Source organism: Oncorhynchus kisutch, linkage group LG9 (assembly GCF_002021735.2).
Source record: "Oncorhynchus kisutch isolate 150728-3 linkage group LG9, Okis_V2, whole genome shotgun sequence".
NCBI lineage: Eukaryota > Metazoa > Chordata > Actinopteri > Salmoniformes > Salmonidae > Oncorhynchus > Oncorhynchus kisutch.
In genome coordinates this window covers 29,513,662-29,539,449 of record NC_034182.2, presented here as the reverse complement: position 1 = coordinate 29,539,449, position 25,788 = coordinate 29,513,662, and the positions used below count along the sequence as shown (strand labels likewise).

At 41.7% G+C, this 25,788-nt stretch overlaps 1 protein-coding gene across 30 annotated transcripts in view; it reads right to left on the bottom strand.

Annotated features, from left to right (window-relative positions):
- The window catches only part of LOC109897033 (receptor-type tyrosine-protein phosphatase delta), a 593,471-nt gene that overhangs the window by 448,775 nt on the left and 118,908 nt on the right, over nt 1–25,788 (bottom strand). For all 30 annotated transcript variants that reach the window (XM_031832363.1, XM_031832396.1, XM_031832394.1 and 27 more), the window contains exon 4: nt 6,362–6,385. The gene's annotated coding sequence lies outside the window, so the exon portion shown is untranslated. The remainder of the gene's footprint in view (nt 1–6,361; nt 6,386–25,788) is intronic.

The following is a 25,788-nucleotide window of genomic DNA, read 5'->3' as shown; positions in this document are numbered from 1 at the left end:
AAAACCCTAAATAAAATTATAGCTGTCTCACCTTGTCTTTATCCTGAAATTATTTGTTGGTGCTGTTCAGATTAACTTTGAGGTTCGTTGTGTTTTTCCCTTGAACCTCTGTTCCACACATGCTGCCAGCTTCTGACACCACAATGCTTTTATCCTTTCTAGCAATTAATGTACTCAAAATAATCCCATATGGGGCTTTGTCTTTTCTGACCGATAATATATATATTTTCGTAATTGTTTTCTTTAAGTTTACTAAATAGTAGTTCCAATTGTAGTTTTTATTTTAGTTTCAGTTGGGGTGTGAATCCCACCACTCCTAATAAACTGGCAAATGTGAAGAAGCTCTGTGTGTCATAATCATATGTTATGCCAGTTAAAACCAGCTGACAACCCACTCTGGAGCTTTGATATGCCGGTACAGTTTATTATGTTCAACAATACATTCAAATAATGGAATTTAAAACAAATTTTATGCCAGTTAAAATTAGCAGAGATCCCAATCCGGAACTTTGATATGCCCTTAGTGTCTTGCTCTGATCTGTTTCACCTGTCCTAGTGATTGTCTCCACCCCTCCAGGTGTCGCTGATTTTCACATTTTGAAATGTGTTTCCTGTCTCTCTGTGCCTGTCTCCCTGTGTCTCTACGTTCGTCTTGTATGTTTTTCCAAGTCAACCAGCGTTTTTCCTGTTCTCCTTTTATTTGCTATTCTCCTTTTTCTAGTCCTCCCGGTTTTGACCCTTGCCTGTTTCTGGACCCTGTACCTGCCTGCTTGACCATTCTGTCTGCCTTGACCACGAGCCTGTCTGCCACTCTGTACCTCCTGGACTCTAATCTGGTTTTGCCTGTCCACAACCATTCTCTTGCCTACCCCTTTTGGATTAATAAACATTGTAAGACTCCAACCATCTGCCTCCTGTGTCTGCATCTGGGTCTCGCATTGTGTCATGATACTTAGAGTATATTATGTTCAATAATATATTGAACAACAAGCCAAATCAAAAATGGTGGTCTAAATATGAATGTTTACATTTTCCAATATTCATAACATAATGTAAGAAAATTGTTATTGAAAACAAAATACTACTCATACTACAGATTAAGCAGTAAAGCTTCATATGACACCAATTGTTTCTTCGTAGCATCCATAGATGAGCCTTAAAGGAGGCCTGGGTAAAGTCAAAATGTCAGAAATATGCCAACTTTGATTGATTATTTCTCAATTATGCTTTTAGATACAAATGTCAAATTTAACAATCCTTCCTCCAGAGGAACATTCTGTGGATTACATTTCATGATTAAAAAACAAAAAAAACTGTCCTGGTTTTGTGAGGGATCACCCCATCGGTAGAAACTCTAAACAGTACCATTGAAGTCATTTTCATTCCAGAACGATGCTACATAAATTTGAACATTAAGTGGTTAAGAATGACCTTTCACTGAGATATTCGGTGCGCAAACAGCTCCCGACACACATTAGAGAAACGCACCATTTGTAAATCGCATCTGTCACCTATTTATAGAATTTAACAATGTAATGGTGTTCGCTTATCCCGGCAGCCGACAATCACTTTCCTTTGCCACCGCTCGCTGAAACACTGATCAAGCACGCCACAGTTTCTATCTGAATGAAAGGCCTGCAAGGCATAATACAATAATAACCGTCGCGCAGCTTGTCTAAAGATCTGAAGGTGCTATTTTCACTCACTGTGGAGCGAACAAAGAGGAATTCTCTGTACTCTCACCTCATTGCCATTCTTTCCTTTAGCTTCTCATTGAAGTGCATATGAAAAAAGGAGAAGGCCTTTTGAATGCCAGACGTTCTCAATGTGTATTCAAAGGATGGAGCTTCAAGGATTAGGCAAAGACAGGCGCATGCTTTTGACTTGGTATAGAGTGTTGGGAGGAAGACACAAGTGCAGATGGCGGAAATAAAGGAGAGACGAGTGAAACGGGACAGTACGCTGCCATGATGATGAACATTCTGGATCATCACCTGGTGTGTGTGACTCATTGGCCAAGATATATTTGGAACTGTCTGCTCAAGGACATACCCAAAATCCTGACATCTCTATCCAACTTCCCACATGGACAAACACAGTAAGCGTCAATGAAAAGATTACAACTAATTTGTAATAATTGAAAGTCGAGTGAGATTGATACAGGGATGTATTTTTTGCTTCAAAAGGACAGACCTTACACTGAAAATGACTGTTTCGACAAGACCAGAAAATATAGTGCCTTCAGAAAGTATTCAGACCCCTTTACTTTTTCCTCATTGATGTGTTATAGCCTGAAATTAAAATGTATTACATTTAGATTTTGTGTCACTGATCTACACACAACACCCTGTCGACCATTTTTGAAATTAATAAACAATTAAAAGTTGAAATGTCTTGAGTCATTAAGTACTCATCCCCTTTGCTATGGCAAGCCTAAATAAATTCAGGAGTAAAAATATGCTTAACAAATTACATAATAAGTTGCATGGACTCATTCCCGTGTTCAATAATAGTGGTTAACATGATTTGTTAATGACTAACCCATCCCTGTACCCCACACATACAATTATCCATAAGGTCCCTCAATCGAGTAGTGAATTTCAAGCACAGAAGACCAGGAATGTTTTGGAATGCCTCGTAAAGAAGGGCACCAATTGGTAGATGAGTTTAAAAAAAACAGATGGTGAATATCCCTTTGAAGTATGGTGAAGTTATTAATTACACGTTGGATGGTCGTATTAATACATCCAGTCACTACAAAAATGCAGCTGTCCTTCCTAACTCGGTTGCCATAGAGGAAGGAAACTGCTCAGGGAATTCACCATGAGAGAATTGGGATTTTAAAACAGTTAAAGAGTTTAATGGTTGTGATGTAAGAAAACTGAGGATGGATCAACAACATTGTAGTAACTCCACAATAGTAACCTAAATGAAAAGAGTGAAAAGAAGGAAGCATGTACGGAATAAAAAATATTCCAAAACATGCACAATGTTTCCAAAAAGGCTCTTAAGTAATACTGCAACAAATGTGGCAAAAAATGTACTTTTTGTAATGTTTGGGACAAATTCAACAACACATCACTGGGAATGCTTGTCATCGGCAAGAACTAGGGCATTTTTTTCAGATAAAAATAAACAGAAGACAGCAATAAGCACAGGCAAAATCCTAGAGGAAACTTGGTCCAGTCTACTTTCCAACAGACACTGGGAGATTAATTCACCTTTCAGTAGAACAATAACCTAAAACACAAGGCCAAATATACACTGGAGTTGCTTACCAAGACGACATTGAATGTTCCTGAGTGGCCTAGTTAAAGTTTTGTCTTAAATTGGCTTTAATCAATGGCAAGACATGGAAATGGCTGTCTAGCAATGATCAACAATCAACTTGACAGAGCTTGAAGTATTTAAAAAATAATAATGGGCAAATATTGTACAATCCAGATGTACAGAGCTCATAGAGACTTACCCAGAAAGACACACAGTTGTATACGCTGCCAAAGGTGCTTCTACAAACTGTTGACTCAGGGGTGTGAATACTATTGGCATATTTGAAATATTTCTGCATTTAATTTAAATAAATTTGCAAATACTTCAAAAAAAAAAAGTTCACTTTGACATTATGGGGTATTGTGTCGATGGGTGATTTTTTTATTTATTTCAATACATTTTTAATGCAGGCTGTACCACAACAAAATGTGGAATAAGTCAAGGTGTATGAACATTTTCTGAAGGCAATATATATTACATTACACTTCTGAGAAGAGACTGGAAGGTAGTCAAGTCAATGAATGAACAGATCAAAGAGGTCTGTACAGGTTAATAAGTACATGGTACATGGTAACACATCCTCAGTAACTATGTCCAAACAACATTACTACATTGTTTTGTTAGTATAAATGGATTACATTGTCCCAATTTTAACACAATTACATTTTGTATCAAACGCTCTAGGTCCTCCTCTCAACATGTAACTATTCAGATGATTATCATTATTAATCAATCAATTAGTGCATTATGTATTATTCTCAATATGGCATGTGTCCAAAACACGTATCTGTAATAATGAGCAAAATGTATATTTGTCTCTAACCATTAATCATGGGAAACAGGGCATAAATAAAGACCATTAGGCTTCATTCCTGCTCAGTTCACCAAAGAGGACTCCTATCTTTCTGCCATCGTAGATGTGAATCTGGAAACGCAACACCCGCAGATGCCTGGCGTGCTGTTTGACAGATTCTCAGTCTACCAGCAAGGCTCTCTGTAAATGTCCATCTGTCGGCCTCCCGCGGGTACTTATTATTCCCGGCTAGCCAGGGGTTTTCTCCTCCGAGCAGTCAGTCAGTCGCTCACTGCTGCCTGCCTCTCAAACAATGAGGGCCGAACCAGAACATTTCTCGCAGATGCTTCGACTGGTTACCAGTGGCAGGCGGAGTGGCGTTGTTTTCAATTATACCATGAGGTGACTTCTCTCCTTAAATGTTTACATTCAAGCTTATATGGATGCTAACGCTTATTGCAGGAATGCTAATTTTAAGAGAGCATTTAACATGTACGTTTAAGGGGGGCTAAGCTAAAAATAGGTTAGCATGCTATGGGAAGGTAGCGACCGTCCATCCAAATTTTGATCCGCTGATCACTCCCTCCCTCCTACCTTGTGGACGAGGTGATTGATTTTCCCCTCTAAACAACCTTGCTGTGAGCAATAGGGGTGTTGATGGCTCATGCTGTCCAGGTTTAGGGCCCAGCTATGGGGGATTCAATCATATATCTGACCCCTACCATACCAGTGCAGCCTTAGATTCTGTTGCTGGGTTGTATGCACCGAGGAACCAGGCTGAGTGAGTGTTCCCATACTGTTCAGTCAACAGGCTAATTGTGTCATCCCAGTGAGCGATAGTCACGGCTGAGTGGATGGCTGTCGTATCTCCACTGTAGTCGATGTCTGGTCAACAGGGACCATAGTTAAAGGTTACACTACTGTTATACTTCCTATTGTACTGTATAACGTGATACTCTGGAACATGAGTACAGTATCACATCATAATCTGATTATTTCTATTAGTTTAAAATATATATATATATATATATATATATATATATATATATATATATATATATCAAATCATATATACTGTATATATATATATACAGTATATATATATATACAGTATGTATGAATTCTTTATGTTATACAGTCATTATCGGCCATCTTTATCATGGGTGTCAATAATTGCGAACCCACTTTACATATTCTACAATTATATTATATTCTTTATTTCAAAATGACAGAAAATAATGAAATTTGACCTTGAAAGTTATTGAAATATTTGTGGTGTGTCTCTCCTCATGTGACAATGACATGACACGGTCTACCGTGTTGTGGTTTATAAGTTACAATATCCTTTTGAAACACCACTTCCTTGAAGATATTCAGCTTGAGATATTCAGTGGCCATTAACTGCATCATAATATATATTTTTTGAGCGCAATTCTAAGATGTCCTCATAGAGCTGTCATCGCCATGGCAATCGCGCCTTCCTGTCGTGACATGGAGTTTTGTGGTAGAGAGGACAAAGGGAGCTGAGGCAGGGAACATGTTCACCACCAGTGGTGGGGCCATGGCCCGGGCCCCTTACTATAGTTTCTGTCTTAGGAAACAGACACTGCAGCTCCCTGCTAGAGTCAACACTGCAAGATCCTCTTTGAACAATCTGGGCCATTTGACTCTCATTTGAATACATTTCAAATTTATGGCGCAGAGCTCACAACCCGGCTGCCAGAAATAGCTAGCTTGTGTGAGTCGGCGCACTCACACGTGGGAATACGAAGGGAAGGATTGCAAAGCGTTGCATACCTTCCTGAGCAAACAGCAGGATCTACGCAGCCACGCCCCTACTCCCTCCTTTACTTAGGCATTCAGGAAACACAGGTGGACCCCAATGAGATCCCTTAAAACATATCTCACTGTTTGCAAAAGGAAATAGCATAATGGTATTATACTTGGAAGATGGGTTAATCTGTGGACATCGGAGGGTTGGAGTTCAGATCAGAATGAATGGTGGATTGGCCACTGTGGGTGAAAATCCAGCACTTGCAGAAAGAGGAAATTATGAATATACCGTATGTATAATTAGTTAACTACATGTACTGTATATGTGAGAGAAAATAGCTGTAAGTAGCAGTAGAAGACATTTTGTCCGTTAGTTTACTCCAATCAGGGGAGGGCTGGTAGGGTAAAAAATATATATTTAAAAAAAGGAGGATTAGATCTTTTTGCAATAATAAAGTAGATCTAAATATAAAAACTTCTCAGTGTTGAGGATTAAGTTGGAAAAATAACTAAAATGAGTCTTACCTATTGTGGAACAGTTGGTCACATCTGTAAGCAGGAGGCAAGGGAAGAAGGAGAGGGGGGGGGGGAGAAACGTCAGCAAATTACAAAGTAAACTTCAATGCAGGCTAAGGCTGACACCGGCTCCTGAAAAATGACAGTATCCCAGACGTTGGTGCAGACTGGGGGTTAAGAATTGTCCCTGTCAAGAAGGGGGCTGTAATTTATTAAACGAGGGACATTAAAAGTCAAAGAATTCTCCCCCGAGGATCCAAAGTTTGCACAACTTGTATTAATAATTCTCAGTGTTTCCTCCAATTCAAAGGGAAGGAGGGAGATTATAAAATAAAAAAGTACTGGGCAGCAGTCAACCATTATGACCAAATGTTCACCTCTGACACTTCAACACCATCATGCACACACACACACACACACGCAAGCACACACACACGCAAGCACACACACGCACACGCAGACCACCTTCCTCCACTCGTATGTCTTGAAAGTAATTTAGCAGGCCGTAGACATCTCTAACACTTGGTCTGTTTTATGAAGACCTTAAGGTCATCCCACTACAATAGAAGCAGAAGCCCGGCAAGATAAATTAGTCGGATTTAGCCACATCTTCAATTTCAATGCTGCTTTCCCTGACATTTATTTTGGCTAAGATTTATGAAGAGGACAGTTGCCCGCTTCTTGACTTCACTGTAGAACCCTTTCTGACAAGTCCGAAAAATAGATTTCCATTACCTCACTATTTTTACATCAGAAACTGGTCCCTCTACGAGTGTGCTGCTCTCAGGTACAGTTTTGCTTTGCTTGTAAATGCTGCAATAAAACACATTTTTCAGCTCACAAGGAAAGTAGATTCAGAAGCTGTTCTGTGGATAAGCATTGCTTACTGAGCTCACAGAGATGTACTGTACTTTTTTGTGTGCATAATTTTCAAGAAATATGATTTATCATAGATAATGTATTTCTCCCTGCATCTATTTGCATTTTTGTGAATTGAATCTTCTGGGATTGACTGTGCTGGGAGAATGTGACTACAATGCCAAGTTTGACTACCCACAAGGGAATGGCTTATTTTTAGGCTAAGGGCGGGAATTAATAGGACTCAAGCTCCTTGTGCTTGGGTATTCATTACTATGCTGTCTGCTTCAAACACATCCTCACACTGTCTATTGCTGTTCTTGCTAAACCGCGTCTGGACACCTTCAGGGACCACGGCGGTAAGACAGACCCAAAAAGAAACACCTGGGGTTTTAATGGGAGAGAAAGTGAGACTTCCTAAGAGCCAGTCAGAGACAATGAAGGAAAGGTAAGAGGCTGTATTGGGAGTTTGGTGCAGCACATAGCAGATCAATAGTGCCCTATAAAATGTTGTACAACTTTTATTTTTTTAACCTTTATTTAACTAGGCAAGTCAGTTGAGAACAAATTCTTATTTACAATGATGGCCTACCGGGGAAGTGGGTTAACCGCCTTGATTTTTACCTTGTCAGCTCAGGGATTCAACCAAGCAACCTTTTGGTTATTGGGCCAACGCTCTAAACACTGGGCTACCTACCTGCAGGCTCACTTTGTAGCGTTCGAGAATGATAGAGCACAGGATACTTATTTCCACTTAGCCAAACGCAACTACAACCTACACATTTTGGAGCAGTCACGTCACGTACGATGACTCAACAGACAAGAAAAAGGCTGTTTCTCTACCATTTACTTCAAGAAATAAAAATAATAATCTCTCAATTAAACACGTTTTGTGTTTCTATAGGGAGTTTTGTTTCTTGCTCAGCATTGAGATTATAGACCATAGATTTCCTGTAGAAATATATGGCCTTACCAATCAAATCGAGTAAAGCTAGCACATGCCTAAAGTAAGTGGATTAGGCCAGTGGGGATTGGTGAAAACAAAGGCATGGGGATGAACAGAGGCTCTTGTGAGTCTCCTTATACCCACAGTGTGAATAAGGGAAGACTAAGAGAGGAAGATGCTTTTTTGCCCTGTTTTAAGCAGTTAAGCTGCTTTCAGAGTCTTAGTTACGCTGTGTGGAACCTTAAAAAGATATGGAAACTTTTGACAAGGCAGGGAGGCCAAGAACTACAATCCTATGTTGCCCTTCTTCCGTTGACAACAGGAGATTTTGAGATGTATGTAGTGGTCAATGCAGTGAATATTAGCATTAATTCCACTGTAATTGTATGCAAAACAAAAAAACATTGATTTCAAAGTTTAACAAACCATACAACTCTATGCACAAGGACTACTTCAATCATTTTAACTGAAAATGTTTGTTTTTTTAAATGTTATGTGTCCACGCTTTCAAAAAAAGTTATTGACATTTACAGGATTGACTGACCTTCATGTCTTAAAGTATTGATGGACTGTCATTTCTCTTTGCTTATTTGAACTGTTCTTGCCATAATATGGTATTTTACCAAATCATCTGTATACCAACCCTACCTTGTCACAACATAACTGATTGGTTCAAACACATTCAGAAGGAAAGAAATTCCACAAATGTACTTTTAACAAGGCACATCTATTAATTGATATGCATTCCAGGTGACTACATGATGGAGCTGGTTGAGAGAATGGCAAGAGTGTGCAAAGCTGTCATCAAAGCAAAGGGTGGCTACTTTGAAGAAACTCAAATATAAGTTATATTTAGATTTGTTTAACACTTTTTTGGTTACTACATGATTCCATATGTGTTATTTCATAGTGTTGATGTCTTTACTATTATTATACAATGTAGAAAATACATAAAATAATGAAAAACCCAGGAATGAGTAGGTGTGTCCAAACTTTTGACTGGTACTTTAGGTGTTCGGGTCGTGTAAATTGCAATGGAAATGGCATCTTCCTTGGATCTGTTAGAGCGGTAGGCACATAGGAGTGGGTTTAGGGTGCCTGGCAAGCTGGCCTTGATATGAGTGATGACCAGCATCTCGGAGCACATCGTGATGACCGAGGTGAGCGCAACAGCGGCTATTTTCATTTGAGCATATCACCTTGTTTTTGGTGGTCTCCTTAAAGCAGGTGGGAACTACAGCCTGGGAAACCTGATGATAAGACTAGACGTGGGTCCGTGGGTCACGTAGGAGGGGGTTTCTGGTCTAGAAAAAGTTAAAGACCCCTGAGGTCTAGTTCATTCAATAGCCACGTGAGAGTGACAATAGCCAACTTGTCACAACTCCTACCGAAGGTGGCTCCCCTTCCTGTTTCGGTGGCGCTCGGCGGTCGTCGTCACCGGCCTCCTAGCTGCCACTGATCCCTTTTCCCCCTTTTCTGTTTATTAGTTGCTCCCGTGTTTAGTTAGGATAAATGGTTGGGCTTTACTTACCAGCCGGCCCGCCTGCTGGTTGTGCGGGATTATTTTCAGTGTACGGTTGTACACGACTGTAGGTCACGGTTGTCCCTGTGTGTATTTTGCTGTACTGTTTAAGTTCCCCGTGTTTGGGGCGTTTGTTTGGGTTGGCGTCATTTCACCGGTGTGGTGTATTAAAAGTAGCGCTACCCTGAACTCCCTGCTTCCTGCGCCTGACTTCTTCCTCCACTACACCCCGGGCGTTCCGCAACTCGTTTCCACCTAGTCTCTGTTGGTGTGTCCTCTTAAACCCATTGATTTATTTCCGTTCATCAGTGGGTCAGGCTTTTAATTCAATTGCTGGGCCTGTTCCTCTAAAATAGCATTGGCTGCTGCTGCATGAGTGGTTGCTAATTGGAAACAAAAAGCAATGAACAGAACAGAAAGCCTTGCCAAGCCACTATTACACCGACCACCGGCGTCTCATGTTGTTCAATTACGCCATGACGAAGAAGCTGCTGTTTGTACCATGTCACTATTTAACCTATTCAACAAAGTGGAATGGGAGCAGCTGTTTATTTTACAGAGCTATATAATGACCTGAAATGGCTTGCTGTTAAAACATCTAGCCCAGAGATTAGAGAGAGGAGGAGAGCCCAAAATGGTTTAATGTACTGCAGCCTTCCATTCATCATATCCACTGCTAATATCTGGCCCCTCTCCACGGATGCCATGTTAACACTCTTTCTATTTGTGTGTCTGATAAGGGACATAAAGGAAGTGTTAGAAGCGACAGTACAGCTGGTCCAAGCTCAGACAGACTCGAGCTTCGAGAAGTTTACATGAACCGATGAGGGAGCCAAAAGAGTTTAGTCAAAGTTTTCGGCGTCTTTCAAGAACATTTTGTCAACTTTTTGACTTCAACTTTAAGTATTTAATGAATGACGCACGAGAAGGGCTGTTGCGGTGACCGTATTACTGCCACACAGGCAGTCATGAGTCATGACCGCAGTAAAATTCCACGTCCCGGTAATCTCCTCTCCTGTGCACTCTGGACATGCGTTGGTAGTACCCAATTCGCTAACAACCACCAGGTCGCTAATGGCCTGATCCTCAGCGCTCTATTGTCCTTCTAACCCACAGGTGTCAAACTCATTCCACAGAGGGCTGAGTGTCTGTGAGTTTTTGCTCCTCCCTTGTACTTGATTGATGAATTTGGTCACTGATTAGTAAGGAACTCCCCTCACCTGGTTGTCAAGGGCTTAATTATTTTAATTTTATTTTTAAATACAGTAAAAACAGGAGAAAATAGGCCCTCCATGGAATGAGTTTGACACCCCTGCTTTAACCACTCTGACAGCAATGCAAATACAATTGAAAATCACATCAAACACTTATCATCTAAACAGTATGTGCTTTTAAAACTCACCTCACTGTGATTGATCAATTTAAAGAAAGAAGTTCAACAGTTGAAACTGAGTGGAAAACATGGTCACTGTGGATGCTGTTTTAAATTCTAGCACAACAAAATGGACAGCGCTTTCTAAGGTGATGAATTCAAAACACCCAAATGCATATTTTGAGTTTATGCCTATGCATAGGCCTATATATGACTGAATTCAAATAATAATTATGCTGTTATACAATACATAGCCTACCACATATTACACATGGCAGAAAAACATCAAATAAAACTGATTTAAGATGTCTTTGGCACATAATTGGTCTAGCATATACTCCAAAATTAAACAAGTTCTAGTCCTCGCTTTTGAATGTGGACTGGTTACCTTGTGCTACACTCCAAAATTTCTATCCACGTATCGGTTTCCGAAATAAAGCATTGGGTTGAAGCAGGAACATGGGTTGAAAAGCCCATAGCATATAGAGTTTGGGCGGAATATCACCTATCGCTCTCGAGAGCATGCTCAACAAAACAGTGGTTGATGAGTGGAGTGAAATAAGTGTTAATATAAGCCCAAACATTTCCATATGCAATAGAAAGCAGAGTTTTGATGGTTGCCAGTAAAAAGAGGTGGATCCCAGCTGCTACTAAAATTATTTCTCAGCTGCTCATATTAAGCCGTTGCTTCGCTATGAAACTGAAGTAGTCTACCCGGCATCACTGAAAAACTAACTGGAGGGAAAGCGGCCTCCATTTGCTATTTGAGTACAAATGGATGTCATTTTTCCCCTGTCGCTGTTCCTGCCCATTTAATAATGGGCCATTCTAAATTAAAACTATCTGAACAAAAATATATAGCGCAAAATGTAAAGTGTTAAATAAAATATCTCCGAAATGTTCAATATGCACAAAAAGCTTATTTCTCTCAAATGTTGTTTACATCGATGTTATTCAGCAATTCTCCTTTGCCAAGATAATCCATCCACCTGAAAGGTGTGGCATATCAAGAAGCTGATTAAACAGCATGATCATTACACAGGTGCACCTTTGGGAGCACCTGTGTAAGTTTTGAGGGAGCATGCAATTGGAATTCTGACTGCAGGAATATCCACCAGAGCTGTTGCCAGAGAATTTAATGTTAATTTCTCTACCATTAGCCGCATCTAACATCGTTTTAGAGATTTTGGCAGTACGTCCAACCGGCCTCACAACCATAGACCATGTGTAACCACGCCAGCCCAGGACCTCCACATCTTGCTTCTTCACCTGCAGGATCATCTGAGACCAGCCACCCGGAGAGCTCATGAAACAGAGGAGTATTTCTGTCTGTAATAAAGCCCTTTTGTAGGAAAAACTCATTTGGATTGTCTGAGCCTGGCTCCCCAGTGTGTGGGCCCATGCCCTCCCAGGCCCACCCAAGGCTGCATCCCTGCCCAGTCCTGTGAAAGCCATAGATTAGGGCCTAATGAATGTATTTAAATTGATTTCAATTTGATTTCTAAGACATTCTAAGGTTTGTATCATTCACAACGAAAGATGCCAAGTAACTCTAAATCTAGTGTGTGGGACCTGTTTCAAATGATCACTTGTAAGTGATCAACATAGCCACTTTGCTCCGCAATTGGAAAAATATCTGTTCTATTTTATTCAGCAAAGTTCATTTATATTCTTCTTACTATTGTCACGCCCTGACCTTAGAGAGATTTTCATGTCTCTATTTCGGTTTGGTTGGGCATTTGGGTGGGCATTCAATGTTCTATTTTCTATGTTTTGGTATTTCTTTGTTTTGGCCGGGTATGGTTCTCAATCAGGGACAGCTGTCTATCGTTGTCTCTGATTGGGAATCATACATAGGTAGCCCTTTTTCCTCCCTCCTTTCAGTGTGGGTACTTAACTTTGTTTGTGGCACTTTTCCCTGTAAACTTCACGGTTGTTTCTTTCGTTTGTTGTTTTGTTGGTGACATTTAAAAATAAAATAAAATGTACGCTCACCACGCTGCGCTTTGGTCTTCCTTCAACAACATCCGTGACAACTATAAAAATCATATAATATAAATAATAAGCATATCTTGTCAGCTAAAAAAAACAAGCCTACAGCCTATGGCATGGAGCATAGCCAGAAAACATGCAGTAGCCCAACTCATATTCTGTTCTTCTGAAATACATTCTCTTCAAATCATAATATATTTAAACCTGACAAAAATAAATCATGGATTTATTGTGATGGTGTCTATTAAATTGATTTATTAGACTTTTTCAACGTAAACGTTCCAAACGTGCGTATCAGCGGCTTGTTTGCCGCATGTATGCGTGAGGGCCTGGAGATGCTAAATGTGTTTGTATTAATTAAAGGCCAATTACCGACAGACCGGCAGGCTTTTGCATGACAATAACTGGCTGACAAAATGTAATGACCGCCACAGCCCTACGCACAAGAGCAGATAACTCAAACTCAATCAGCTGTTGTCAGATCAGCTTGGTCCAGTTTAACGGTGACTGAGGCATGACAGTACAGCAGGCACTGAAGCAGATGTGGCATTCTGTCAGCAGCTGTTTTGGGGGTTGCGAATACACCGGTACAATACGGTATCTCTATAAAAGCATTGAACAACCTATATCTGGATACATGAGTTACAATAAATGTCAAGCTTCAGTTGACCCAAACAACTGAACATGATTGTCAATTGATCTGATAGTTACAACCCCACGCACAAGCAATCTCAATAATTGTCCAAATGTATTTAACACAGTATATTCACGTTGAGTTGAAGTACTGCAAATCCAATAAATATTAAAATACTGTTGATTGAGACATTTTGTTTCCTTGCACCAAGGGATTTTAACATCATGTCCTGTGTATTTGGAAGTATTCCCACATCCTCAACCAGAGCAGATGGTACATAAACAAACACAAAAGTGAAAGCTGAAAATAAATCTCTCATGGTCTGCTTTGTTTTCCAAGGGCCATACTGTAGCCATTTCCTTGTACACGGAAATAAAGTGCTGAACCACTTTTCAAAATGCAGCTTTCTTTTTTTCATAGTGCTACTGCGGCTGCTTGGCAGACCTTGATGAGGGATCAGAAGGGAGATATCAGAGGCCTCTGGCTCCTCAGTGAAATCTGACCTGGAGTTCAGCAAACGGAGAACGATAAAGAGTCAGCCTCTTGCTCGAGGAAGGGAAGAAAAACGAAAGAAAATGGAAAAAAAAGAGAAAGACTGTAGATCTGACGCCTCTGGCAGCGTGGGGCAGGCCTGTCCCTTCTGATGATGTGTTTGAGTAGGAGGCATCCCCGCGGGCTTTTGTGTGATGGGTTGGCGATTGGCACCATCAAGGCCTTGCCCAGATGCTTAAGGACCCTAAAGTGCCTTCTTCAAGTGTTGAGGAAAGGGTGAAAAAGCTTAGGCCTTTCTGAACAAAACATGGCAAAAGTTCAGGGACCTACAGTATCTATACAGAGACTATTCAGAAAAGACACATGGCATTTGACTACACACACCATAGCTATATATTTAAGTTCATGACCCTGTCATTCATCAAGATTGTCAAAATACCCTTATAAATATGTAATAAACACTATTAGCACTTTACCAAACCCTATTAACACAATGAGCCTTTTCATCATCACAACCAACAGATAATTAGGGAAAATTAGCAAACAACGTAGCACGTGATCCAAAATTGTATATTGCTTTTTAATTGCTTTCCTGTGCTACCTGTGTGGAGGCACAGCCAAGGCCAGGTGTAGTCATTACCATGGGACAGATGGATCAACAGAAGCACCACACTACACCGTGCTCCCTCGTCAGCCAGCGTGGTGGCAGCCATATGCACTCATCATTAAAAATGACCTTTGACCCGGGAGCGGAGCACTCAGTGGCTGTCACTCTAATCGGGATAATTAACACTGGCTTTTTAGCATCGTTTTTTGTTGCTGTTGTTATTCACGCAAATTGTTTTTCCCTGTTGGCAGAACTTTTCAAACAGACATAATGTGTGTGCGTGTGTCTGTTTGTCCAAGAGTCGGTGTGTACTCTGACTGTCTCTCTGGGCTTGTGAGTGTGTGTGTGTGTGACTACAGTGCCAGCTGAGCTGAAGGTTAGCCGCTCCTTTTAATATTGCCAATGCGGCTCCTTTGAAAATTCATTAAAGTGCTTCGACCCCTCTGCCATCTGGGTGTGCGAGAGGCAGGGGAACAGCTCTGAGAAATTCTTACAGAAGGACGGGCAGAGCGGCCCTTAAACACACACAGAAACACACACGCTGTCAACCCTTAGACAAACACACACACGATGAATGGCCACTGATGTGTGTGCTACTCTGTGTGCTATTTATTTGTTCTTCAACCTTATCTAAAGGTTGGTCCAAAATGAGAGTTAGGGGAAGATTATTGGGTGGTGAGGTGTGTGCCAAATACTGATTGCAGATGGAATGTTAAGTAGCATTATAGTGTCGAACTTAGAGTGTAGCATTACCTAAATGCTAACTAGAACGTATTGTGCTTAGTGCTTTAATTAGCAAATACGTTCACCTTGCTGATGCAAGGAGTCTAAGTGATTATCTACAGTGTCTTCAGAAAGTATTCATTCCCTTTGAATTAGTCTGCATTTTGTTGTGTTACAGCCTGAATTCAAATGATTCAACACATTTTTTACTCACCCATCTACGCACATCATAAAGACAAAGTGAAAACATGTTTTTGGGGGGTCAAATTTATTCAAAATGAAATACAGAAATATCTCATCTTGGAAAGCAGACTGAACCAGGATGTTCCTCTAAAATGTTGCCTGTGCTTAGCTCTATACCATTTATTTTTTATAAAAACAAAAACCTCCCTAGTCCGTGCTGATTACAAACATACCCATAACATGATGCAGCCACCACCGTGCTTGAAAATATGAAGAGTGGTAGTCAGTGATGTGTTGTGTTGGATATGCCTTAAAGATAACGCTTTGTATTCAGGACATAAAGTAGCAGTTTTACTTTAGTGCCTTATTGCAAACAGGATGCATGTTTTGGGAATACTTTTATTCAGTACAGGCTTCCTTCTTTTCAGTCCGTCATCTAGGTTAGTATTGTGGAGTAACTAGAATGTTGTACTTTACAAATAATTGTATGTGTGGGGTACAGAGATGAGGTAGTCATTCAACAATCATGTTGAACACTATTATTGCAGTCCATGCAACTTATTATGTGACTTGTTAAGCACATTTTTATTCCTGAACTTATTTAGGCTTGTCATTACAAAGGGGTTGAATACTTACTTATTGACTCAAGAAATTTCAGCTTTTCATTTTTAATTAATTTGTACAATTCTAAAAACATAATTCCACTTTGACATTACGGGGTATTGTGTGTAGGTCAGTGACACACAATCTCAATTTAATCCATTTTACAATCAGGCTGTAACACAATAAAATTTAGAAAATGCCAAGGGGTGTGAATACTTTCTGAAGGCACTGTATGTGTACCTATATTGAACCTAAAATCAGGGCTGGGACAAAGGAAGTTGTCAGTTGCGCACAATGGACAAATACATGAACAAACACATTGTTTTGTACTGAACAGACATACAACCCAACAGAATATGTGTGTCTAAGACAAAGGACACTACATTATATTGACTTCAAAGCATGTAAGATGTACCCTACCAAAAAAAAGCTGTCAGATCAATATCCAGTGTTGGTTGATATTTGATTTAGGCAACTAATATGCAATTTTTTACAATGGAAGAATCCACTACAGTTAGCATCTGACTATTATCTAAATATAATCCACTGTAGTTTCAATGCTATTGTGTTATACCACCATACTAGCTACTAGTTAGCATCGTTGCTATTGCGTTATAGCACCATACTAGCTACTTGTTAGCATCACTGCTATTGTGTTAACACTGTACTAGCTACTAGTTAGCATCGCTGCTATTGTGTTATCAACGTACTAGCTACTAGTTAGCATTGATGCTATTGTGTTAACACCGCACTCTCTACTAGTTAGCATCACTGCTATTGTGTTTGTGCTGTACTCATCTCCATCACAGTAATCCCTCAATAGAAGCAACATCAGCTCCACTTGTTATACTCTGTAATCGCTTTCTCCTACACCTGATCTCGTCTTCATAAACTCACTCTTCTGGCATTATTGCTGTTTGATTTGGATATGTGGGCGGCAGGTAGCCTAGCGGTTAAGAGCTTTAGGCCAGTAACCAAAAGGTTGCTTGTTCGAATCCCCAAGCTGGCTAGGTGAAAAATATGTTTAAAAAAATAAGTCAGTTAATTAAGAACAAATTCTTATTCACAATGACAGCCTACCAGGAAACAGTGTGTTTCCCAGTTCAGGAGCAGAACGACAGATTTTTACCTTTTCAGCTTGGAGATTCGATCCAGCAACCTTTCAGTTACTGGCCCAATGCTCTAACCACTAGGCTACCTGCTACCCCTAGCCTAGTTGATGTGCCCTTGAGCAAGGCATTTAACACTAATTGCTCCTGTAAGTCGCTCTGGATAAAAGCATCTGCTAAATGACCAAAGCTTAAGGATGCAGACACACATCACACTTAATGCACACACACGCTCTCTCTCACACACATCGAGCCCCTAGAGCTAGGGTTTAATGGAAGCTGCACCTTGCCTCTCTGGCTGGCACTAATCAACACCTGTCCCGCAAATAGAAATTCCGCTCTGTGCCTTTTGATCTGTTAACTATCTCATTTACATGACTTGCTCAGCAGCCAGAGTTTGTCTTAGGGCAATGGAGAGAGAGGAGGTGAAGGGGAAATTGGTTGTGGTGGAGTGGATGTGTTTTAATGTCACGTGCACAAGTACAGTGAAATACCCAACAATGCAGTAATCAATAACAATGTCATACTAAAAATAACATAAGGTAGACTGTGTAAGACACCTCCTGAATGTTTTACTGTGTTTGCAGGAATGTATTCAGGTTTGCTTCAGGTTTCACGTATGTATTCAGGTTTACATGTACGTATCCAGGCATAAATGTACAGTATGTTTGTGTGACATGGAAGCTTTACAGGCGCCTTCTGTTTGTGGTGAGTGACCTAGGAGGGCCTGCCTGTGTGTGAATTGTGTGTATGGATGTGGATGTGTGTGTTAGGAGAGCACTCGAGAGCAAACAATTCTTCCTGAGATATGTATGTGCTGGTGACAGCCAAATTGGAGGACTCCTCCCCTCTCTCCCTATCCACCTCCCTCCCTGCCTGACTTCCCATAGTGCCGTGGGCCTTCCAGGGGGGCTGTGCCTCTTTGGCAGGAGCCCTTAGACTGGATGGCATTGAAGAGCTCCGGCACACAGGAGGGAGAGGAAAGGGAGATAAAGAGGAAAGAGGGGAAAGGGAGATAAAGAGAGATAGAGGGAGGGAAGTTGTGGAAACCTTTGTAGGTGGTTTCAATCATAGTGACGCCATCTGTTCCTCTCCATTTTACCAATGACAGCAGATTATTTCCGTCGCTCACTGCTCCATGTGTGTGTGTTTGTGTAAGAGAGAGAGAGTGTGTGTGTGTCTGTGTGTGTGTGAGTGTGTATGTGTAAGTCTGTGTCGCTCCCTTCTCTCTATCGCCTGTGGGGTGCAATAAGATCTCACCGTTTTAGAAATGTTAAACCAGATTATTTTTTTTTAAGGGTCATGGGATTTTGCCCATTCACCACCCCCCGTCTAGAACGCCCTAGCAAAACCCAAGCCTACGTGACGTTAATAGTGCTCACTGTTGCCCCTATTGGCTGGTTTTGATGGCAGGTCATGGAAAGACGTCCAATTTCGAAGTAAATTCTGAATGATCTGGCTGGTCTGGTGCCGTGTCATCTCTGAGCCTGAGAGCCAGGGTCCTCCTCTAGGTATTTAAATAATGTTACCTTACTGCTTAAACATTCATCAAGTTATTACAGGCTGGGGGAAGAGGGGAGCATCTCTCTCTCCTCCTGTCTGCCTCCATCTTTATCTTTCTCCGTCTGCTGTTTTCTCCCTCCTTATTTCCCTCCTTCCCTGTCTCCCTCTCCTTCCCTCTTTCTGCATCTTCTGTTTCTACCCCTTTTTTCTCTGTCACTGACTCCCCATGCTCCCAGTTTTGCTCCCTCAATCTCCATCTTTCTGCTTCTGTATCCCTCCCCCCAACTTTTCTCTCACTCTCTCTCTAGTCTATTGCTCTTTCACGCTCCCTCGTCTATCTCTATCTTTCACTCTCTCTCTCTTCTCTCTCACTCGCTCTATTGTCTATCTCTCAATCTTTCTCTCTCATCTATCCATCGTTCACTCTCTCTCTCTCGTCTATCCCTCCATCTTTCACTCTCTCTCTCGTCTATCCCTCCATCTTTCACTCTCTCTCTCGTCTATCCCTCCATCTTTCACTCTCTCTCTCGTCTATCCCTCTCTTTCACTTTCTCCCCCATCTATTTCTCTCTGTTTGTATCTCTCTCTGCCAGCCAATGTCACGCCCTTGGTCAGGGTGTGGTCAGGGATTGGTCAGGGTGTGTTTTGGGGTGGGCATTCTATGTTTCGTTTTCTATGATTTTGTGTTTCTATGTTTTGGCCAGATATGGTTCTCAATCAGGGACAGCTGTCTATCGTTGTCTCTGATTGGGAACCATACTTAGGTAGCCCTTTTCCCTCCTTTCTGTGTGGGAAGTTGACTTTGTGTATGGCACATAGTCTTTAGCTTCATGGTTTGTTTTTATAGTGTTTATTGTTTTGTTCGATATCCTTTCAAATAAAAATAAAATGGACGCTCACAACGCTGCGCCTTGGTCCAGTTCTTTCAACAGCCGTTACAGATTTTCCCACCACAAACGGACCAAGCAGCGTGATAAGGAGGAGCAGCGTGTTCAGGAGGACTGGACATGGGAGGACATCCTAAATGGCAAAGGATCCTGGACATGGGAGGAGATCCTGGCGGGAAACGATCGCCTGCCATGGGAGGCAGAGAGGAAGGCGGAGGCAGCGAGAAAGAGGGCCCAGGATTACACGGGGTCACGGCTAGCAAGGAAGGCCGAGAGGCAGCCCCCAAAAATGTTTTTGGGGGAGCACACGGGGAGTGTGGCTGAGTCAGGATTCGGAACTGAGCCAACTCCCCGTGCTTACCATGGCGAGCATGTGACTGGTCAGGCCCCGTGCTATGGGGTGATGCACACTGTGTCTCGTTTGAGCATTCACAGGCCGGAGTGCTCTGTGTCAGCGTCCCGCATTTGCCGGGTGGAAGTGGGCATCCAGCCAGAACGGTTGTGCCAGCTCTGCGCTCGAGACCGCCAGTGCGCCTCCACGGCCCAGTGTATCCGGTGCCTCGGCCAAGGAAGAAGCATCCTGTATGTCTCCCCAGCCTGGTGAGTCCTGTGCCTGCTCCCAGAGCCAGGCCTCCTGTGTGTCTCTCCACTCCAGAGACGGCCTCCAGCCCGGAGCCTCCAGAGACGGCCCCCAGTCTTGGGCCCGCTACGAGGGTCCCCATTCCGGGGTCGGCAACGAGGTCCCCGCACCAGAGGTGCCACGAAAGTGGGGTGAGCCAGTGGTGGAGCGGGGTCTGCGTCCAGCACCTGAGCCGCCACCGCGGATGGATGCCCACCCAGACCCTCCCCCATAGGTTCAGGTTTTCTGGCCGGAGTCCACACCTTTGGGGGTTAGTTAGTAATAAAATAAATAATTAAGTCAATTTGTGTATCGCTGATTCATCAATAAGGGCTAGGGTTCCTGCAGATATCAAGGAGTATGCGACTTTCAGAATGAGACTGATATGAAGGTAATAATAACTCATAATTGACTGTTATTGATGTAAGAGATACCCATATATCTTTAGAGTTTAAGTTGGGAGATGGTAACTAGTTGAACACCTTTTCCCGTGGTGCCCCGAATCCCTAATGAGTTAATTGTTACATGATTAATTTCATGGAGTAACAATAAAACGTAGTTAGTTTGATTCAATAAATAACAGTCATCAGATGAATAATAGTCGCGTCACGACAACATAATATCATACAAAATAATATTGGGATATGTAACTGTTTAGATTTTTTTCCACCATCACTAACCATTAGGCCAAGAGGAAATTCCCATCATGCAGTCAAAGCTACCTCATCACAAGGGTATCAGTCCAGCTCACCTCCACAACACATACAAATGTACAGAACATAAATTCAATGCAACAATCTCATGAATCTAATGTTACAGTCTTACCTATAGGGAACTAAATGGCTCCCTAAACAATGCATTTATCCATGCGTTATGGCTGGATAGCGTAGGTTAGCGTAGGTTAAGAAAAGCCTGTTATATTACAGTATTGCCTATAAGTCCCTTTAGTTGCCTACACAATGAATAATAACTTGTACATGCTGTATGTCTATAGAGTGAGTAGGATGTAAAGCCTGTTATTGTGCGGTGAGCAGGGCCTAAGCTGTGTCCAGGTGTTCCTCTCTCTCTGGGTGGTAGTGTAATACTCTCGCCGATCATGGTAATCATGGTGCTGGCACAGGAAGACGACCACGGATACCAGCCCAGCAGCCGGGCACAGCGCCAACTTGGCAGTGCCAGCCTCACCAGGCGAACGGACGGACGGGCAGCCAGTCTCTAATTCCCCTCATCAACAAACAGAAATGACTGCATTTTATCTAAAAACACAAAGATGGGGAATGACATGGTACATGGTGGGTTGATTTGTTCATTTCTGATTGTAAACACTACGTAGGGGGCATATAGAGGGTATTGTACATTAATGTCTGGTATGTCAATGGTGCAAGATATGTGAATTATGTCTCTCCAGTGTCTTGTTGTGTGTTCAAGCAAAACCAGTTACTGTAAGATGTAACAGCAACAACAAAAAATACACAAAAAATGCACCTTTTTTAACTAGAATAGCGTTAACTTAACAAAATAAAACAATCCGATTTTGATAATCAAAAACAAGCCTTCTCTCATCCCAAACTACTTCTTATTTTTTTCATATTTCTCACCCTGGAAACCGGGTTCTGTGTTTTGATTGAATGGCGGGGCCCATGGTTGCTGGGTGCTGTGATGCCAGTGTAAGGAGAAAGGAGAATTGAGCGAGGAGGGAGAGGCTGGCAGGCAGCCATGGAGATGCTCTCTCTGCTGTGTTTTCAGTGCCATCCCCCTCATTTGTGGAGCGCGGTAATTACAGCCTCTGAACGGAGCAAAAAGACGCTTTCGAGGGGGAAAATTGTAAGGGTGTGTGGCTTAGAGGCTTAATGAACATGTCAAATGGATTTAAACAAATGGATTACACGTCCTCACACACAAGCTTAAACACGGACGCGCTCGCACACACACGCTAAATGCACACAAACACAATACACAGACACACACAGACATTTGCACATACACAAGCACTATGGACACACACAGAAACACAATGCCCCACGTATACAGACACACACCGCAAACAGATTGGGTGAGCACACACTAACAATACGTAATCACAGCCAGAACAGAGTAGTCATTCTAAGAAATGAAAACCTGTGAAAATAAGCTCACCGCTGCTCCATTCAGAGCAAGTTGGGCCTACTGTTTAAATCAATAGACTGAGTGAAGCACACTTTGGTGAGGTGAATCAAAATGATTGTGTAAAATGACACGCAGCAAGCTGGCATTTCTAAAATGTATGAAAGAGCACAAAGTTATCAGCTTCGATAAAACGTCATTTGCTCTGGTCTCACTGCATCTCACATAGCACCTGCAAGAGCAGTGGAGGCTGCCTGCATCAATACATTGATTACAGTTGATTAATAATTGAAGGGGCTCTGCAGTAACATTTTATCGATGTGTTCCGGGTGATGACTCCTACAACATTCCATGGGGACGTTAGTCAACATTTAGAAAAAGTCTTATCAGAGTAAAGGCGAACAACTTGCTCAGACCACGTCTCTGGCGAAATGTAGATTTTGTATTAAGCTTTATAATTGTTTAATGGCGTGAGGTATGTTTTTTGTCAACTGAGTTTATTGGTGCAAAGGAATATTCGGGAGGGAAACCGAGAGCAAAAAGTATTCCGAAACAATCTTTCCTTTTGGAATGTCAACGGTTCAATGTTTTTAATGTCAAAAACATACATAATATTGTGCATTCTTCATACAGGCTCAGCCTTCCTGTCGGAGTAGATTATCCTTCAGGTGACAGTGATAAACTTTGACCAGAATTAAACCTAGTGCATTTGCATATCAACAAGCACGTCAGTTTGTTAAGAAAGTATATACACTCTGAGCATCTCTACTGTCTGAAAATGTATTTTGGAACGGAATAAAGAGACAACATATTTACACAGACGGTCTAGTCCTTACCAAGACCTTAGGGTGTTTGTGAGTAGAGCAGTAACTTTGGCTGCCTCCAGCCATTTGTAAGGTAACTGCTTTGTCACAATATGACCCTAAGGCAACTAACAGGGGACACTGAGGTGACAAGATGAAACTTTCAACCGTATGGAGTTTGATGGAGTGTGACAGTCATACTGTAGTTTATTAGTCATACTGCTGCTTTATTTTTCCTAGCTTACCAAGACCTTCCCACTGCACAAAAACTGGTTGAATCAACGTTGTTTCCACGTCATTTAAAAAAAAAAATCAATTTGATGACATTGACTCATTGAATCAACTTTTTGTTGATTTCAAGTTAAATTCACATTAGTTGACAACTCAACCAAATGTAAATCAAAACCAGACGTTGAACTGACGTCTGTGGCCAGTATGGTTTTCATTTAAATAATGTGATGTGAAATTATTGAACTGTAAACAATGAACAGTACCGTTTCAGACCAGAACCACTTATTTCCTGTCACTTCCTGACCTAGTTCCTTTTTATGTCTGTTTTAGTTAGGTCAGGGGGTGAGTGGGGTGGGCATTCTATGTTTTTGTTCTAGGTGTGGTATTTCTGTGTTTGGCCTGGTATGGTTCCCAATCAGAGGCAGCTGTCGATTGTTGTCTCTGATTGAGAACCATACTTAGGCAGCCTGTTTTCCCACTAGGATTTGTGGGTAGTTATTTTCTGTTTAGTGTGTTGTTTCACCTGACAGGACTGTTTAGTTTCTTTCATTCACTTTGTTATTTTGTTTTGTGTGTTCAGTTCAAATAAATTAACATGGACACTTACCACGCTGCATATTGGTCCGATCTTGACTACTCTTCCTCAGACGGAGAAGAGATTTGTTACATTTCCCTATTCTTCATCAAATGTCAATTTGTGATAAATAAATTAGAAGTACAATATACTTACAATCATTAAATGAAAGAGTCAAAATAAATGTACAGTAACTAAAATCCACAGTACTACGTAACAGATCGGAAAGCAAGTTAGCCATCAATAAGTGACAGCGTCATATTACGTCACCCAATTCTGACTCTGGTGTAGCCAGTGTCCCACCTCACTACACGTGTGCAGACAGTAATTCAATCGAAAGGTGTACTTGCATAGCCTAATTCATACTTTGTCCCATCTCTCTAATGATGATTCCAACTACTGGATTATTCCACGGGTGTGCAGCCCACATGATGAGAATCTGAAGGCTTGGTCTAATTACAACACATCAGGGAGAGCGTTAGAATGCCAATAATACACTGTGTAGCCCTCACAGCCAGCATCTCTCAAAATAGTACACTTATTTACACTTATTTACACCCAACAGAGATCACTAATTAAATGCACCAATTTGAATTTAGCGAGCCTCTGTGTTTACCTGTCACTATGGTTGGAAATGCCACGTTGACTCATTTCAGCCAATATGAGCTTTATTACACCCCCCAGTCATTACTAAGCATCATGTCAATATCTTATTGCAGAGAGAGAGAGAGAGAGAGAGAGAGAAAGTAGATGCGGGAGAGAGAGAGAGAGAAAGTAGATGCGAGAGAGAGAGAGAGAGAGAAGGAGAGAGAGAGAGAGAAGGAGAGAGAGAGAGAGAGAGAGAGAGAGAGAGAGAGAGAGAGAGAGAGAGAGAGAGAGAGAGAGAGAGAGAGAGAGAGAGAGAGAGAGAGAGAGAGAGAGAGAGAGAGAGAGAGAGAGAGAGAGAGAGAGAGAGAGAGAGAGAGAGAGAGAGAGTAGATGCGGGAGAGGAGAGATGGCGAGGGACAGACAGGGAGAGCGAGGGAGGGAGGGAGAGAGTAAGGAGAAATAGAGATAGAGAGGGAGGTAGAGCAGTTCCCAGAACGTCAAGTTCATATCGCTTCTTGCATTTTAATACAGTAAACCTCCCGGGATACATAAGCACTCCCACACTCACGCACACAGACACTTGCACTCTTCCCTAACACACATACAGTACAATTCCAGAAATGCCCGGGGTCCTTAATAAATTAGATAGTGCCCCGAGTTCATACAAGTCTAAAATATCGATACCCAAATATGAGTAGGAACAGCACCCGTCTCTCTCTGTCTCGCTCTCTCATACACACAACACCCACGTCAACACTTCACGTTGTGGCGTATATGACAACACTGAATGCTCTCTTCCGTTTCCTTGCGCTGCCAGTCTGCCATATGTTTTTAATTGCTTGATGTTGTGCCAACACACCTCTTTTCCTTCTCCTTCCTTGGCAAGCTATTTTTCACACAGGTAGCTGCCTTTCAATATGTGTGGCCTGATATCACCTTCTGTGTGCTTTGACATGGATGGAATAATTCTGTTTGAGCACAAAAACATTAAATGTAATTCTGCCTGCACACTGAGGCAATTGAGTCGATCAAGAGAGAGAGTGACGTTGTGCAAATGTTGTTTAAGGAACCGTTCCATATGTTTGCA